The sequence below is a fragment of the Calidris pugnax genome, unplaced genomic scaffold, assembly GCF_001431845.1.
Source record: "Calidris pugnax isolate Ruff unplaced genomic scaffold, ASM143184v1 scaffold76, whole genome shotgun sequence".
Classification (NCBI taxonomy): Eukaryota; Metazoa; Chordata; class Aves; order Charadriiformes; family Scolopacidae; genus Calidris; species Calidris pugnax.
The window spans coordinates 162,320-175,734 of NW_015090827.1; the positions used below are offsets into that span (position 1 = coordinate 162,320).

The following is a 13,415-nucleotide window of genomic DNA, read 5'->3' on the forward strand; positions in this document are numbered from 1 at the left end:
CCTGGGTCGCTGATGAGTTTCCGGGTCGGCGGCCTGAACTTCTGTTGCTGCTGCCGCCGCCGCCGGTTGTTGACCGGGGGCGGAGAAAGAGGGAGCGAGACCGGGCTGCGGGCCAGGCCAGGGGCATGAGGCGCTGCTGGCGGGCAGGGAGGCGCTGAAGCGAAGCGGCTGCTCGGGCCCAGGGAGCGCCGCCGGCAGCTGTCAGCGCCCTCGGCCGCCACCGAACAAAGGGGTAGCGAGACGGCGGCAGCCGCAACGTCCTGCCCGCGCGGAGGGAGCCTGGCCGCCGGGCGGGCGCTCCCCACCGTTCCGGCCGCCGACTGACGGCCCCGGCTGCCCGCCGGCCGAAGCCCCGGCAGAGCGGGTACTCCAGAGGGCGCCGTATCCGGGAGCGAAACGGAGGGAAAGGGAGAGAGGAGCGGCCGCTGAGGAAATGGAGGCGCTGGGCGGCGGGCGCGGACGCGCCGGGAAGGGCCCTGTGAGGAGCCGGTGAGTGCCCCGGGGCGCTGGCGGCCATTCCGGCGCCGTCTGGGGAGGCTCGGACGGGGGCTGCAGGGCTTGGCGACGTGCGGCGAGTCTGGCCGCGGGCGCAGCCGGGAGACTTTGCACATCTGGGCGTCGGCAGCTCGTCGCATCGCGGCCGGCGCGGGCCGGGAGGCGGCTCCGGGGGCAGCTGTCGGCAGGCGAGGGGAGCGGAGGCGAGAGCGGAGGGCAGCGCCGGCGTGCGGAGGTAAACAATCCGCCGGTTACCGAGGTTGGCCGTCCCCCGGCCGCAGCGGTGCTGCCGGTGTGGGGATGGGCCCCGCTGGGCAGGGGGCTGTGTGGAAGCGTAATGGCGGGAGGCGGCGGGCTGTCGGTCGGGGTTGTGTATGAGGGGGAGAGGGGCCGCCTCCGCCCGGGCTCTCGCCAGGCCCCGCGGGGAAGAACGGGCGGGGAACCGGGAACCGGCCGGGTGGGGGCTCGGCAGCAGCCGGGCACGTCGGAAAGTTTGGAGCTGCCTGGTGTCAGCCCGCGCCTGCCGTGTAGAGGGCAGGAGGGGAGGCAGCGGGAGCCCCCGCCCGGGGTGAGCTGCGGGCGCCAGACTCCGCTCCCGGGCCGGGAGCGCCGCCCTGACAGTCCCCGGAATGAAACGGAACACTCACCATCTTGTGTTTGAATTGGGCGTTTTTTATCCTCAGAGGAAAAATTGAGTCTGGATATTGTAACGGTTTTATGTAAGTAACAATATCGCTCTCCAGGCGTGTCTAAACACAGACTGAAAAATGACCGACTCTAAAAAAGAGCCTTGATAATTCATGACTGCTGGGTCTGGCTTTTATTTACAGTTCAAATAGCACGTGGAGGACATGTGGAGTCACAGAAACATGTTCTGTGGAGTAAGGCGCTAATAGCACAGCTTAAATTGTTTGCATGGACCTCTCCATCATTACTGACTGTCGTTGATCGTGCCCTTCTCCAAGTGTGTTTCTGTGCTTGCCAGTTCCAGAAATGGAGTTTTAGTTGTAGCCATAACATCAGTAGGTGTGCTGTGATTGAAGTACACTCCCTACAGAGAGAGACCTCGTGAGAGAATTATTAGCTGTAGAGCTTAGCAGTGAGAAGAGACTGTGTCTTCCTTACACATATGTGTGTTTTATCCTTACTTTCATCTCTTTGATTTTTAAATATGAAGCGTCGTGGATTAATTTCTCTTTAATCTCTCTTGAGTGCAGGGGAAAAATACTCTTCTTCCTTGGGGAAAATTAAAAAAAAAAAAGACTTTAGTTATATGGAAGACAACAGCATTTTTCAACTTGTGGCTTATTTAGTTGAGGTGTGTGCACAGAAGTGAAGTGGTGGAATTTATGGCAACTTTTTTTTTTTTTATAGCAACTGTCCTTACAAATAAGAGACCGAATTACAGAAGAGGCATCTGGAAACTTTAATTCCAAGACTTTCTGTGGTCTTCCACTCAAGCAATTCCTTCTTTAATGAATTTTAGCTTAGTTTTTTTAAAAAAGAATAAAATACTGTAATAATACAATATATTATTCCTGAATAAAAATATTACTAGGAATCTACTAAAAAAATAAACAATGTTGGTGGTGCTCTGTCTTCATATATATGCATGAGCAGAATATTATGAGTGAAAACTAATTAAAAAAAAAAAAGAAAGAACAACAGTGGAACTATTATAATAATGATAGTATCAGTAGCCAAAAGGAAAAAATGAAGCAAGTAAGTTTTATGCGGTCCTTCTAATTTTCACTTGTGCCATACACATCTAGAAAGGACTAGATGAGTACATGATTAGGCTTATTGAAAAAACATGAAATTTCTTAGACATATATTGTGTGTAAGTTTACATGTGAGCTTTTTTCAGCTATAAAAAAGCGGTTTTGGAAAATGTTTAAAAAAAGTCTTTGTTCACTTCATTCACCTTGTTAACACTGTGGCTGATTTAATCTGTCCTGAATAGTTTCTCGCCCACTGGTCTGTGACACCTCTGCTGAGATTGATTAGCACTACATTTGTTTCAGTAATAGAGCTTTTTAATTGTTGACTAGTTTGGCTAGCAGGGTTTGTGTTGATTTTTGGTTTTGGGATGTGGGGTGGGTTTTTTTTAGTGGGGTGGAGTGTTTTTAGGGGGTTTGTTTGGTTTTTAGTTTTTTTTGTTATTTTGTGTATGTGTGGTTTTGGTGGGTTTTTTTGTTGGTTAGGTGGCTTTGTTCTAGTTTTGCTGTTTAGATGTCATGTAGTTAACATTACCTGACTAGTTAATTAACTTCACCTTGGAATCTGAACACTTGAAGTTGCTGTCTGTGGTTGTCACTGCTGAAATTCTGTCACCTTCGCTAAGGTGACCCACACCAGTAAGAAAGAACATTGAGAAGCTGGAGGTTACAAATGCATGTGCCAAACCAGTTATGTTTCTAATCACATTACTGTATTTGCACAATTGATAATGATACCTAGCAAAGAGAGGTCTGTTTTGCTTGCCGAGCAGCCCCATGGAAATTCTAAATTGATCAAAATGACAGAGAAAGTTGTGTTTTCAACACTGTGATCATCGGACAAGACTTATACTGCTTTCCCTCCCTCCTACCAAAGTACATGCCACATACTTTTCCATGGAGCATTACTGAAATCACACATGTGTGCGACAGCATTTTCTGCAGAGTTGCTCTTGGAACTTCTCTTGTTTAGTTCTATACTGGCAAGGATGATGAGGGGCCAAAATGAAGTCTCTAAAAGTAACTTTATAGTGGTGTCTAAACTTGTGCCTGGGAATCAATGCTTGCACACAGCCTGCAGTGTAGTGACATTATTCTCTGTCAATAAGTTAGTGTAGTTTGAATATTACATCATGACAATTGAGGCAGTGTATTACTTAAATATAAAATAGTTCTTAAGTGCAGGCTTCTGTGTTGGAGAAAACTTTATTAAATCTCTTGGGGATTTCCCCTACTTAAGGGTGTTTCCCAGTGGCTTGTGCTTACCATTTTTGACATACCTGAAGAACTTCCAGGACGCATGACACAGAGGATTCCCTATCCTCTCGCCGCCTGGCTGAACATGGTCACTTAAGGAATAGGGGACAATGGTGACAAGTTGCTGCCCAGCGCAGCAGACACGTCTCTCTGTGACCACTCCACCTCACTAGGTGCCCTTGTATAGTAGGTGTGGGGCTCTGCAGGTGGCACCGAACAATGATGAGGACAATGGTTCATCTGGCTTGAAGGCGTCACTGAGGTGTCAACCTATGCCCTGTGTCAAAACTGCTCCCATAAACAGAAAAAGGAACGGAAGGCCCAATATGCAGATCGGACCCACTTCTTTAGGGAAGTTGCTGCCTCCCTGGTGCCTGGATTAAAGATATGCAGAGAAAGCTTCCTGCACAGGTATGGCCCTTGAATCATTATCCATTATTGATTTCTCAGGTAGGCAGTGATGAAGCTGCAACAAGAAGTCCAAGGACAATCAAGAGAGACTTCAGGGCCTTGGGACAACTGGTTAAGGGATCAGAAGCACAAGCAGTGTTCTCCTCTGTCCTTTCAGTTGCAGGGAATGATGAGGGAAGAAACAGGAGGACCCAACAGATCAATACCTGGCTCTGAGCGTGGTGTCACTGGCAGAATTTTGGGGTTTCTGGTCATGGGTCTGTTTAAATGACATCAAGCCTGCTGGCAACAGATGGGGTACACCTGTCTCAAAGCGGAGAGAGGATCATTGCACACCAGTTAGGGCTAACTGAAAGAGCTGCTTTAAACTGGATTTGAAGGGGGGAAGAGAGAAAACTAGGCTCCCTGGAGACAAGCCTGGGGGCAGCACGCCAGTGTTTGAGGGATGGTGTGCTAGTGAAGTCCTTTGGTCTGCCATCTCAGTGGAGCTACGGGATGGAAATCCCCTAGCAAGGGGATGTGAGGGTTAGTGGTGTGTGAGAAACCACAGAAGTGCCTGAGGGTGGTCCTGTAGGAATTAGGGCTTCTCCCACCCCCAGAAGTTGTTGGGATCAATAACCCAACTGAAGTGCATCTATACCAACACATGCAGCATGGGCAACAAACAGGAGGAGCTGGAAGCCATCGTGCAGCAGAAAAACTATGATATAGTTGCCATCACAGAAACATGGAGGAGCTTTAGCAGTGGAGTTGGACTAGATGATCTCTAGAGGTCTCTTCCAACTCTGTCAAATCCGTGAATCTGTGAGGGATGACTCACACAACTGGAGTGATGTGATGGATGGCTATAAACTCTTCAGAATCAGTAGGCAAGGAAGGAGACGTGGTGGGGTAGCCCTGTAAGTTAGGGAGGGTTTTGATTGTCTAGAGCTTAATGATAGTGATGATAGGATTGAGTGTTTATAGGTAAGAATCAGGGCAAAGGCCAACAAGACAGGTACCACGGTGGGTGTCTGTTACAGACCACTCAGCCAGGATGAAGAGGCAGATAAAATATTTTATAAGCAGCTGGAAGAAGTCTCACAATCGCTAGTCCTTGTTCTTGTGGGGGACTTCAACTTACCAGATGTCTGCTGGAAATACAATACAGTAGAGAGGAAACAGCCTAGGAAGTTCCTGGAGCATGCTGAGGAGAACTTCCTGACACAGCTGGTGAACAAGCCAACGAGGGAAGGCGACCTGCTGTTTGTGAACAGAGAAGATCTCGTGGGTGATACGATGGTGGGAGGCCATCTTGACCATAGTGATTACAAAATGATAGTTTTCCATTCTTGGAGGAGTAGGGAGGGGGGGCAGCAGAACTGCTACCTTGGACTTTGACCTGTTTAAGAGACTGATTGACAGATTCCCTTGGAAGGCAGTCCTGAAGGGCAGAGGAGTTCAGGAAGGCTGGACATTTTTCAAGTAGGAAATCCTAAAGGCCAGGAGCAGGCCATCTCCATGTGCCGAAAGACAAGACAGCAGGAAAGATGACCAGCCTGGCTGAACAGAGAGTTTTGGCTAGAACTCAGGAGAGAAAAAGAATTTATGACCTTTGGAAGAGGTGGCAGGCAGCTGAGGAGGACTACATGAATGTCCTGAGGTTATGCAGGAAGAAAATTAGAAGGACCAAAGGCCAGCTAGAACTCAATCTGACTACTGCTGTAAAAGACAGTAAAAAATGTTTCTATAAATACATTAGCAACAAAAGGAGGGCTAAGGAGGATCTCCATCCTATATTGAATGTGGGAGAAACGTAGTGACAAAGGACGATGAAAAGGCTGAGGTGCTTAATGTCTCTTTGCCTCAGTCTTTAATAGTAATACCAATGGTTCTCTGGCTGTCCAGCTCCCTGAGCTGGAAGACAGGTGGCCAAGAAGGCCAGTAACTGCATTACAGTTTGTTTCAGCAATAGTGTAGCCAGCAGGACTGGGGCAGTGACCGTCCCCCTGTACCGGGCACTGGTGAGACTGCATCTCAAATACCGTCTTCAGTCTTGGGCCCCTCAGGACAGGAAAGCTATTGAGGTGCTGGAGCAGGTCCAGAGAAGGGCAATGGAGCTGGTGAGGGGTCTGGAGCACAAGTCTTGTGAGGAGAGGATGAGGGAGCTGGGGGTGTTCAACCTGGAGAAAAGGAGGCTGAGAGGAGACCTCCTCGCTCTCTACAACTCCCTGACAGGAGGGTGTAGCCAGGGGGGGTCGGTCCCTTCTCCCAAGGAACAGGCGATGGGACAAGAGGAAATGGTCTCAAGATGCACTAGGGGAGGTTTAGGATGGATATTAGGAATAATTTCTTCAGCGAAAGGGTCATCAAGCCTTGGAAGAGGCTGCCCAGGGCAGTGGTGGAGTCACCATCCCTGGAGGTATTTAAAAGAAGTGTAGGTGTGGTGCTGAGAGACATGGTTTAGTGGTGGACTTGGCAGTGCTGGGTTAACAGTTGGACTCGATCCTAAACGTCTTTTCCAACCTAAACGATTCTATGATTCTAACTTCTGTGGTGTAGGCTGCCATACTATATAACATCGTGAGAAATGAAAACTTAGTTATTGTCTACTTCTATATATCTTTTTGGTGCATTTAGGTTTTCCCTTTCTCTTCAACAAACATAACAACAAAAAAATAGGTTTTTTGACATGCTTTTATTGTGAAAATAGGACCCCAAAATCATATGAGTCAATAATGATGACTGCAGTCATCAAGTTCCATGGAATAAGAACTGTTATGTGGTAGCCAAATGGTATATGTGTGAACCACTTAGTCCTTGCTTTACAATAAAGGCTGTGATCAAAAATGCAGCCTAAGCGTTTCCACATCACTGTGGTATTTTGAGTGAATCGTTGAATTTGATGGAACGATCTGAACTATTCCATTTACATTTACGGTTGACACTCTGTAAGGCATAGGCATAACCCTCTCACTTTGTCATTTTGAAACAAAGCAGAGTCTAGAGGAAAAGATCAAGAACAATTGATTTCTCAGCCATCTGTGAGACTATATATGATGCAAGTCAGTTTAAGAACCCTGACTTCTAGTAACAGGACAGCAGGCTTTGAAAACCAAAAGAACATAAGGAAGGTTGTTTTACTATTAAAGAGACCAACTGATTGTAGGTTATTCTCTCTGTTAAACCGGAAAGTAGATCACTGCTTGTATACCTCCTATGTATAACTTTAAGAAGTGTTTATAATTTTGGGCTGGTTTTCTGTGATGTGGAGTAAGTTCTTATGTTTAAGTGAGGTGTGTGTTGTTTTTTTTCCCCAGGAGTCATTATCAGATGTAAGAAGATAATAAATGCTTATTAAATAAAAGGTCCATTGCTTGTTTTCAAATTCTGGATTAATTTAGAATATATTTCATGGAGGCAGATTTTTTCCTTCTTCATGTATCATCTTTAAATATGAGGCATTTAAATCCTTTCCCATTTATGCAAGTTAACAAAAATATAGCTTATCAATAAGAGGTTTGTTTGTATCCTTGAACCCTGGTGGCTACTACTGTTGAGGTTCATGTTCTTTCTCTCCTATACAGTGCCTCTGCCATATCCTGTAGAAGCCATTCTATTGGTGTTTCCTCTGTATTTATTTATGTGGTGTTCTAGCTTCTGAATGTTTGTTCTTATTTTTCTTGCTTTTCTTCTTTCTATTGTTTCCCTTTTATTTTTCTGATTATTGTTTTATGTTTCATTGTTGTCTTGTGCGTCTTGAAGCAAAGGTTTGTTTCTTCTGCTGAATGACTTGCAGCTTTGATCTGCTCTTGCAGAACATGTTTGTAGAGTCAGGATTGTCTGCAGTGTTACCTGCTGTGACAGTGGCTGCTACACTGTGTTATACTTACCTGATGCCACTGTCTCATTAAGTTAATTGCGTGGGTGACACCTTTATAGATATGCTGTGGAGTTGGGTGGTGGGTTTTTTTGACCACTGTCAATGATTTGGTGCTTCTGTGCAAGTCAAAATTCTAAGCAGTTCTTCGCAGATGAAAACACGGAAACGCATAGTCTTGCATAGGCTATGAAACAAAGCACTAGCAAGAAGTAAGGTAAACTAAGGGAAAATTAGGTCAAGTGGGCAAGTTTTTATGTGAATACCAACCTGAATAAAGATTTGCATAGAATGAAAGGTTATAGAAAGGAAAATATAATTTTGGTTTGACTTACATTCTGATAAATGATGCCAGCTAGGGGTAACCTGTGAGATAACTTATTTCAAAAGTGGTAAAAGGATGATTGTGGCTAATTCTGAAAATTCTTACACAATTTAATTCTGTTATAATTGTCTTACACAGTTAAAATACCGACTTTTCAAAAATGTGCTATAGGAGTGTCGGTGATACAGCTTTGGAGATTCAAAATTATTTCGGGGGAAAGTAAAGTTTATATATAATGTTAATTATGTGTATACTAATGGCATATTTCTTGACTGTTTTGTATACTCTGTATTCAATTACAGTTAAATGTAAACGTGATTTGGAAACTGATTGTCTGCCCCAAGTACTTCACCTGATGATCATTCTTCTTGGAATTTAGCATAGAAAAGAATTAGATTTTTCTAGTTTGTAAATATAATTCTGCTTTAAAAACAGGCCCTGCTCATTCTTACAGCAGGTACTTTAAGTGACTGTAGGAACATCACATCCTGTTTGCGTGCAGCTGGTTTTGGTCCTGATTGTAAATTGCTGCAAATGAAATAACTTAGTGGAGAAAATAATATTTGTTATATGTATTAGTTTCAGCTGTGTTTACAGTCCACTTAAGATCTCCTGTTCAAGAAGCTTTCGCAGATGTTAACTGCATAACAATACCTGCCCTCCCCTTCTATTTCAAATGGATTTCTAATGGGAATTTTGAAGGCAAAGTTAAAAAAGGTGTATTTCTATCAAAGCTGTTATGTAGAAACTCAAAATCTTACTGTATTAAAAAGCAAGAGTGTATTTTTTAGGATGTGCAGATGAAGCACTGATAATGATAATTTAAATATTTCCTGTTACGAACCAACCTTTGGAGAAATAGCTGAAAAATTATGAGAAAAGATCATGATATATACTTGTCTATGTTTTTGTGCTGCCATTATATTAAATAATGGTTCTATTAAAATTTATCATAGAGTTAAGAATAGGAACTTCAGGGCTGTTGTAATTTACTAATGAACTCTTCTCTATACTAAGGGTTTGATTGTTACTGTACTGCTTGTATGCAGTTGTGTATTTTTCTTTGTATTTTATTAGCTACTATGTGTGTAAGATATAAAAATAATATATGCAAGGATGGGTGCACAGCAGGACTAATTTACAGCAGTAAAACCTGTAAATGCTGTTGCAATAGAATTTTCCTTGTAAATGCTCATGTTCTTATTACCTTGCCTGTGTAAATTTACTTGCAGAATTGTTACTTCTTTAAGATTTTTTTTTTTTTTTTAAATCCAGGTGGCTCTGCTGCATTCTAGATCTCAGAACAGCTGGGAGACAAGAAAATGTATTACTCTCCAATTAACTTTCCATTATGACTCTTAATTTAGGGTCTTTTCCCTGACTTCTTGAGGGTTACTGACACAGATACTTTATGTGTTTAGTTCTCCATATTTAGAAGGATGAGTTGGAGAGAAATTTTTCATTGGAGCTATTTCAATGAGTCACCAAGCGCAGACTGCCCTTTAAAAGAAATACTGAAGAGGCTTGTGTATTGAAATACAAGTTCTTTATAACATCCCATTTACCAACCTGTTAATTAGTTAAAATTAAACTACTTGGAAGTCTTTTATCCTTTTCAGGACATGATAATTAGTATTCATTAGGATTAAATAGTGCACTTTTGCATTTATAATCTTCATTAACTACTTGGATGAGGCGATGGAATGCACCATCAGCAAGCTTGTTGATGACACCAGGTTGTGCGTGCTGGAGGGCAGGGCTGCTCTTCCGAGGGACCTCGACGGGCTGAAGTAGGATACCAAGATCTTCCTGGTGTTCAACAAAGAGTCTGGAAATTGAAGCAGAATAACCCCACGCAGTAGTAAGACTGGGAACCGCTGGCTAGAAAGTGGCATTGCAGCAAATGGCATCACTTTCCTGGTGGATTCCCAGTTGAACGTGAGTCAGCAATGTGCTTTTACTTAGCGAGGATGAAGCCAGTAGCTGAGAGAAGTGAGTATTTCTGTCAGCTTGGCATTTGTGTGATGGCATCTGAAACAGTGTCTAGTTTTGTGCTCCCCAGTGCTGACACATACTGGAGGGACGCTAACATACTGGAGGAGCTCTAAAAGACTGCCTAAATAATTTGGGAGCAGGAGCACATAGTGTAGAAAGAGAAGCTGGAAGAGCTGGGTGTCCTCACTGTTCGGAGAAGACTGGGGGGAGGATCTTGTTTTTGATAAATGGGAGGGTACAGAGAAGAACCAGACTCTTCTTGGAGGAGCTGGATCATAGGGCCAGAGGCAATGGAAAAAGTTAGTTCCAGCAAGGGATGTTTCACTTAGACATTAGGAAAATATTTACACCATGAGGGTGGTCTAATGCCAGGACAAGTTGCCCAGAGAGATTGTGGGATCTCTACCCTTGGATATACTCTGAACTTAAGTGATAATGGCCTTGAGCAGCAGAGGATTGGAGTGGTTGACCTCCAGAGGTTCCTTCCAATGTAAATAGGTGCTTCCTGCATATCAGATTATGTGGTTGCACACCCAGCCTAGTGACTAGTTTAGTGCTTTGAATTCTCATGTGCTTGTAATGAAATACACTAATCCCGAAGGAGGTATCTTTTTTTCCAGAATTTTGTATTTTTAAATAATGTTAGGGTTTGGTTTTTTTCTGTAATGTGACTTTAAAATTTTATCCTGCTATGCAGAAGTAGTCTGATTTTTTGTGCATCTTTTCAGGCAATGTAAGAAATGTATAACTCTAACTGGAATACAGGCTTATTCTGGTTTTATTTGTTTGTTGAGGGTTGTTTTTTTTTCAGGTTCATAAATCCAGACTTTCTCATAAGCAAGTTGCCTGAGGTTTATACTTAATTACTTAATAAGGGAATAGAAAGATAAAGTTAGACAAGCAGCATGTTCTAGTATAAAATACTTCATTGTAATGTTTAAGTAAAAAGAGGTAGTTTGGAGGTTTTAGTCTCTGGTACTCTGGGTGTTTTTACAATGTAAAATAAGGAAACCTGAATAAACAGCCGCATAATTTTATTGTAAAGGCAGTGTAAAGTGCCTATTGATTGGTTTTTATTTTATCAAAAAAACATTTAAGTTCAGTCTCACTGAACGCAATTCAGAAATCCTGTCAATTTGTTTTTCCTGCATGTATTCCTACTATAAATACAAGTGAGGAATCGGTATGGAGAACCAGAGGTCTAAAATCAATCTTTTAGGTGATCAGTTAATTTTGGTTCGGTGTTTTTTTTTTTTTTTTTATTCTCAGCTATTTGTGTGGTTTTCCAAGAAGAGAATGAGTCAAGTTTCTCCTAAATTAGTCACAAGCCTTAAAAGTATGCTGAATTAACTGCAGGTTTGTAGGTTGTGATATCAGGGTAGCCATGAGGAGTTACTAATAACCATGACCTTCATTATTTTTCAAATATACAAAGGTTCTCAATTTTAGTATCTACTTATGAGTACAAGGGAAGAAATCCTAACCCCGAAAATCTGTGTTTCCTGGGAATAACTTCTGTGTGAATTACTCAATTTCTAGCAAAACCAGACAGTATTTTCTGTGTGTCTTCAGCATGTTTTGGTTCCTTCACAGTAATGATGACATGCAGATCAAAGCAGGCTGGGTTAGTGCTAAATGGAATTGTTCAAAAAAGTTTCTTTTTGAAACTGAAAACCTCAGTATGAATTTTGAACAAAAAAATATTCCTGAACCAGTCTACCCACGGCTTACTGTGAAGGTAAATCCTTTCACATCCCTCAAGCCAGACAGTTCACCTTAATCACAGAATCACCATGGTTGGAAGGGACCTCTAAGATCATTGAGTCCAACCTCAAAAAAAAAAAAAAAAACCAAACAAAAAAAAAAACACCACCAAAAATACCCAACAAAAACAACAAAACAAAAAACACATCACCCCACCACATCACACCCACCCACAAACCAATAATCTTGGGCACTAGAGCATGCCCTGAAAAGCCATGTCTAAATGTTTCTTAAATACCTCCAGGGATGGTGACTCCACCACCTCCCTGGGCCTTGCTTTAGCTGTTGTATACTTTATTTTCCCCAGGACTGGCTGGGTCTGCTCACCCTAACTCTGTTTAGTGATTCCTGTTGTCCTTTCCAGAGTGCCGACCGAGCTGCACTATCCAAGCAGCTGTAACAAAAGGCACCCCAGAAATGTTCTAGTACAGTCATTGTATGTTGTGGCTGCAGTTCCCTACAATCAGGGGTGCTTCTGATAAAGACTTGTTTCTGTTTAAATGCATTGCATTCTTAAAAATGGAAGTGGCTGTAAAATTTGCCCACATAGAATTGAAGAGCTAAGAGCAGGATTCTGTTTTCAGAATGGATTCAATGGCACATGAAGCTGTAAAATGCAAAGTTTTGGGCTTTTTTAAAATATGGTTTACTGCTGTAATTGCTTGAGGAAATAAGATTTCTGTGTTACACTGACACTTGATCCTGAAAATGAGCAAGCTATAGTAGGTGGTTCCAGCATCCCCGATTCCGGAATGTTCCAGCCTCACGCCCTTCTGCTGCAATATGATACGTTTTCATACAAACTACAATTGGAAAAGGGAGCCTTCTATATTTTTTCCATCTCTTCATAGAGGTATATTTTTGTTATTGTATGCTGTTAGTCATGACTGTTCTTTAAGCTGTTAGGTGCTTGCTTCAGAGATGCTTCTTACTTTTACTGTAATACAAATACTATTCCATTTCTCTCACTTCTTGTCTATTGCTTTTTTTTTTTTCTCCTTCTAAATCTTTTAGAAAGTAGTTTAATGCAATTAAAACATGCTTCTTGCTATGCAGGATGTTATACGAGTATGTAGGGTGACACCAGGGTAGATTTTTAAAGCTGTTTGCTGAAATAGCTTTAAAAGCTATTAATTTTAAAGCCTGAGTTATAGTTATTCTGCTTCTCTGTGCGGTCAGAAAGGCACGTGCCACTACAAAACAAGGAATGTGCAGGAATAAGGACAAACAGAAGGGGTGGATCAGAAACAGAAAGGGCAGGATCATCTCTTGTGTCAATTAAAACCATTTTAGAAGCTGCAGTTTAAGTTTCTCAAACAGCATTAGTGTCATAAAAAGATAATGGAGGCAAATTTCGAGCTTGCTAAGTGTATGCTTCATAATTACTATAAAAATGACTTTATAATTTTTGAAGCTGAAAAGGAAGTCTGGTAGAGGTCACACACTGATCTGGGCAGTGATAACAAGGAACTGGACCTGGGGGATGAGAACAACCCAAGACAGGAGCAGAAAGTGTAGGGGAAAGAGAAATGCCCTTGTTTCGGGGTTTTTTCGGGGGGGGGGGGGCGCCTTTGGGGGTGCTTTTTTTTTT

General features: G+C 42.9%; 1 protein-coding gene across 5 annotated transcripts in view; it reads left to right on the top strand.

Annotated features, from left to right (window-relative positions):
- Positions 1-11: 11 nt before the first annotated feature.
- Positions 12-13,415, top strand: part of ANKIB1 (ankyrin repeat and IBR domain containing 1) — a 77,497-nt gene continuing 64,093 nt past the window's right edge. For 4 of the 5 annotated variants that reach the window (XM_014940276.1, XM_014940272.1, XM_014940277.1 and 1 more), the window contains exon 1: positions 12-489. The gene's annotated coding sequence lies outside the window, so the exon portion shown is untranslated. Of the gene's footprint in view, positions 490-529; positions 731-13,415 lie in introns of those variants that run through there. The other variant, XM_014940274.1, reaches the window with a different exon arrangement.